The sequence below is a fragment of the Ochotona princeps genome, chromosome 4, assembly GCF_030435755.1.
Source record: "Ochotona princeps isolate mOchPri1 chromosome 4, mOchPri1.hap1, whole genome shotgun sequence".
Classification (NCBI taxonomy): Eukaryota; Metazoa; Chordata; class Mammalia; order Lagomorpha; family Ochotonidae; genus Ochotona; species Ochotona princeps.
The window spans coordinates 69,955,187-69,960,873 of NC_080835.1; the positions used below are offsets into that span (position 1 = coordinate 69,955,187).

The window sequence follows — 5,687 nt, forward strand, 5'->3', positions numbered from 1 at the left end:
AAAAAAAAAACAACAAAATTAGAATAGATAGGCGGAGAACAACAAGGAAAGCTTAGAACCAGACAGGAAATGGTCAGCGTGGACTCACACATACCTTACCAGGTGGGACACAAAGATTAGTTACTCCTCACTAAGGTGTTGAAGATTTCTTTGCATACCCCTCCTAAAACTGTTCTGCACCTCAACTGTTGACATATGCCTTGTTAGAGTTATAAGCCAGTTTAGACTATCCTCAAATCAGCCAGGTTCAGCAAAATTATGCTCCAACACTATAAACTGCTAAATACTAAAATGAAAATAGACATGAGACAGCTGAATAGTACCCTATAGCCATTTTAAGGTGTATAGCAGTCGGTTCTGTGTATAAACTAAAATTGAAATGTCAATGAAGCAGTCACAGGATGTGGTTAAGAACTTGCATTTTTTTTTAAACATATTTGTTACTCAATATCATGTCAATTAATTCCATAATGTTGTAAATTGTCATTGATGTTATGTTGTGGCTTTTAATTGATCGGGATGATACTCTGCCAGCTCTGCCTTCAGACCAGAGATGGTCTCCCCAAGAAACTGTTGAATTGAGCTGGACAATAAGATGCTGGACTCTATGCTTGGTATACTCTTGCAATGAAAGAATCTTGACTGAATTTGAACTGTAATACTGCAACAAGGTGGAGGAATCCACTATGGGGGGAGGGTAAGGGGAGAGGTTGGGGGATCCCCAGAGCCTATGAAACTGTGTCACATAATGCAATGTAATTATTATTTTTTTTTTTAAAAATAAACTGTGGTACATCTACTCCTTGGAATACTACTCAGCCATGAAAAAGAATGAACTTCTATAATTTAAAACCAAATGATCCCAACTACAGACCATTATGCTCAGTGAAATAAGTCAATCCCAAAAGGACAAATATCATATGTTCCCTCTGACATAAGGCAATGTAACACTTGTCATTCAGTAGCATGTTATTTAGCTTCATGTTTTCTCTCTGTTGTTGATTTTGGGTTATGGATTTTCACGGATGGGTATGTACAGTAACTGTGTAGTAGAGACTATCACCTACAGATATGAAGATACAATGCAGTGTGCATTTCCAATTTCAAATCAAAGATGGACTTCCAATGAAACTGTTGAATGTATTTTGACAATGAGATACTGACTCTGCCATTGTCCATGCCTACAGTGTCAGGATCCACTTAAAGAGCAGAATGATGGACTTATGACTGATTGTGAAGCACTACACTATTGTAATGACAGGGAGGATATCAGTGTATGGGTGGAGAGGGCATTTGGGGAGGGAGAAAGTAAAATCCCAGAGCCTTTGAAACTGTATCATGGAATAATAAAATTAACTAATTAATTAAAAATTTTTAAAAAGAGTTATTAAGGTTTTGGACACATAATGAATAAACATGAAATTTGCATGATAAGAGCAATTGAAAGTTTGTGGTGAAGTTCGAAGGGAGCAGACTTTGCTTATGTTAGTGAAGTTGAGCTAGTATAAATTCAAATAAACCACTATGACTTAGAGTATCAAAAGTAATCCCAGGGTAAGTGCAAAGATAATAGCAATAGAATGTATATAAAAGGAAATGAAAAAGAAATTCATTTTACTGCAACAAAAACAACTATGCATAAAAGAAGACAGAAATGCAAAAGATGAATTACAAAAAAGTTACGACAGATGGGAAAATAGCAAAATGACAAAACAGTGTCAGTTATTAGTTTAGATAAGTATAAATGGAGCAAAGCAATCAGAAGAGATTAGCACTATGGAACAGGTCATATGATCCAAATATATGCTCACTACAAGAGATTCAATTTTTCAAAGATTTAATTTCATTCATATATTTGAAGGCAGAGTTACAGAAAAGGGGACATGTGACAGAGAGAAAAAGAGAGAGAGAACTTCCATCTGATGGCTCACTTTCCAAATGGTTGCAACAGCTAGGGCTGAGCCTAGCAAAAGCCAGAAGCCTGAAATCTTACACAGGTTTTTCACATAGATGGCAGGGACCCAAGCACTTGGGCCATGTTCCTCTGCTTTCCCAGACACAGCTTCATTCACTGAAGATCCATTAACACATGATCCATGAACTGAATCAGAAGTGGAACAACCTAGACCTGAAACAGCACCTTTATGAGATGCCAGTATTTTAGGCACATTTTAACCAAATTCCACCATAACATTTGTCCCCAAGAGATTCATTTCAGACCCAGAGATACAAATAGAATGAAAGTGAAAGATAGCAAAAACAATGTTCTGTGCAACAGTAACAAAATGGATACGCTGAAAAGAGAATCCCTGAAGTAATTCCATTTATAGTAGCATTAAAAAGGTCCAGATGCCTAAGGATTAACTGAAGCAAAAGGTGACTTACACAGTGGAAACTACAAAACATTGTAGGAAAAATATTAAGAAAAATACATGCAAATAGGAACACATCCGAGGCCCCAGTGTGATAGCTCAATTAGCTAATCCTCCTCCTGCAAGTGTAGGGATTCCACATGGATGCCAGTTCATATCCTGGCTGCTCCACTTCCCATCCAGCTCCCTGCTTGTGGTCTGGGAAAGCAATGAAGGATGGCTGAAAGTCTTGGGACCCTGAACTCACATGGGAGATGTGGAGGGCACTACAGAATTCCATCTTTGGACTAGTTCAGCTCTGGCCATTGCGTCCATTTAGGAAGTGAACCAGTGGATGGAAGATCTTTGTCTCTGTCTCTCCTTCTCTCTAAAGTCTACCTTTCCAAAGAAAATAAACTTAAAAACAAAACACTTTTAAGTTAACTTTAAAAAAACTTTTTAAAAGCTTCATGTATCAAACAAACAATGAAAAAGCAAAAAAACAAAACAAAACAAAAAAAAAAAACTTCATGCATTGGAGACTTAATATTATTAAATAATGAATACTACTCAAAGTGATTTAAAGACTTGATGTAACCATGATTAAAAAGCTCATTTTTTCCAGAAATACAAAAAATTCTAAAATTCATATCTCAAGGGACACCAAAGGAATTAAACAGTCTTGAAAAGAAGAACAAAACTCCATACCCTGATTTCAAAACTTACTATACAACCATAGTAATCAAAACAGTGTGGCATGACACACACAACACACACATCTATACATGTATATATGCATGTATACAGATGTATACATACATATATATATATAAGAGCAAGTATTAATGAGAATGTGTAGAAATTAAATCTCTTGGGGCCAGTATTTTGGCATGGCAGATAAACCTGCTGCTTGCAATATCGGGAGCCCTAATGGGTGCCTGCTTGTGTCCCAGCTTCTGTACTTCCAATCCAGCTCCTTGCTAATGGCATGGGAACATCTGTGGAAAACAATTAGAGTGTTTGGGCTCCTATTATCCACATGGGAGACCTGGAAGTGGCTCCTGGCTCCTGGCTCCTGACTTCAGCCTGATCTAGCTCCAATCAGGCATCAGTGGATGGAAGATCTCTCTGTGTCTCTCCTTTCTCTCTCTCTCTCTCTCTCTCTCTCTCTCTCTCTCTCTCTCTCTCTGACTTTTTAATTTAAAAACACATCTCAAAATGAAGAAATTTCAACTCTTGACTACAATCAATGCTTTGTGTTGCTATAACAGAATAACATCGACTAGATAATTTATTTTTAAAAAGGGTAAATTTCTTTCTCAGTTGAGGAAGTTGGAGCCCAATGCAAGGCACTAGCATCTGACAAGGGCTTTTCTATTGCATCCTCACACGATTCAAGGTGGAGTAAGGACAAGAGAGAGAAAACCCAGACTCACAGCTCCTTTCATAACAACAGTAATCCCATTCATAACAGCAGAGTCTTCATGGCCTAGAAACCTCCCAAAAAGACCCACTGCTTAACACTGTTGCACTGGGGAGCAAGTTTCCAACACATGAATGAGGAAAAGTTCTGGAAACTGACAGTACAGACAGTTATATGACATTGTGTATAAGCATATATACTTAATGCTACTAAACTGCATGGGTGAAAACACACACCTAAAAGAGTAATTTTATATGGTATCTATTTCAGCGCATAAACAGAACAATAAGACTCTCTGTTTCTTGGTTCTGAGTTGCTAGATTGGTTTTGACCTCCAATCCAGCAGAAATTTGAAGGCAGTTTTCTGGAAGAAGTAAAACACAGGCCCTGTGGGAGTGTGAAACACAAAGCACAATTGAGGAAATGAAACGGAAAAATTCATGCATAGTTACTTATTCCACACTGATCCCTCGGTTTCCTTCTCCCACTCATTGTCTACAGTGTGGGCAGCCAGAGCTACACTCTTCAGCACAGGGACCAGAAGAGCATCCTCCTGGACAATCAAGGCAATTCAAAAGCTAAGAAAGTAGAACAGTGACACCAGGGGTTCCCCAACTGAGCATCCAGACATACTACCCATCAGTGGACTTCCCAGTCAAGTCCCACTCTTGTGGACTGATTCAAACTGTTATACACAAAGATAAACTGAAGATTGACAAAAGCTATTAGACATCTAAACAAATCAATGGGTAATGTTGAGTGATCAGTGATTATACATGAAAAAAAAAGTTGAAGTGAGCCAGCATTGTGGTATAACGGGTTAAGGAGCTGCTTGCAATGCTGGCACCCCATATGAGTGGCAATTCAAGTCCTGGTTGTTCTACTTCTGATCTGGCTGCCTGCTAATGTGCATTAGAAAGCAGTGAAGATATTTCAAGTGCTTGGGCCCCTGCCAGCAACATGGGAGACCAAGAAGCTCTTGCACATGGCTTCAGTCAGGTTCAGCCCTGGCTGCTGTGGTTATATGGGTAGTGAAACTTACAGAAGGAAGATCTATCTGTTCCCTTCTCTCTCTCTTTGTAACTCTGCCTTTCAAATAAATGAAAATAAATATCTTTAAAAAGGAAAAAATGTTTGAAAGAACTATAGCATTAATATCCTCAGAGAGGAGACAGGCTGGTTGCTTAGTGGTTAAGATGCTCACATCCCATATCAGAATACCAGAGCTGGACACTTCGCTCTGCTCCTTACTCCAGCTTCCAGTCAATGCAGGTCTTGGGAGGGAAGCAGTGATGGTTGAAGTGATTGGGCTTCTCTGACCCATGTGGGAGACCTGTACTAAGTTTCTGGTACACAGCTTCCATTCTGGTTGGGTGCTTGGGGCATTTTGGGGTGGGTGGAGGTGAATAAGTGCATTGGAGTCCCATCTCTCGGTCTCCTCTCTCTTACTCGCCAATAAATAATCTTATCAGAGAATAAGACACTGTTTCCATGATATAAGGTCAACATGTTATGTAACAAGAAATATTCACAGGACTCTGAAAATTAAAACATGATAGCTGAAGTAAAAAGCAAAATGCTTGAAAAACTATGTTGACGCAATCACCAGAAAATGGATAAAAAAATACAGAGACATGGAAAAGAAAAAAATAAGTTAGGAATTAGAGGGAGAAGAAAAGTACATGTAACATACAAATAATAGGCATTCCAGGGAGAAAACAAGAAAATTGTAAAAAGATAATTCAAGAAAATTTCTCTATGGAAACATATTTCTAGGTTGAAGTAATTTCCTGAGTGAACAGTGGATGAGAATTGACCCTCATCAACACAAACCATCATTAAATTTCAGAATAATAAGGACCAAGGGAAGATCCACTAAGTTTCTAGAAAGAAAAACCAAGTTCTGGACTAGA

The 5,687-nt window shown here is 38.4% G+C and overlaps 1 protein-coding gene across 1 annotated transcript in view; it reads right to left on the minus strand.

Moving 5' to 3' along the window:
- The window catches only part of MRE11 (MRE11 homolog, double strand break repair nuclease), a 115,330-nt gene that overhangs the window by 75,207 nt on the left and 34,436 nt on the right, over positions 1-5,687 (minus strand). The gene's annotated exons all lie outside the window — the stretch shown is intronic.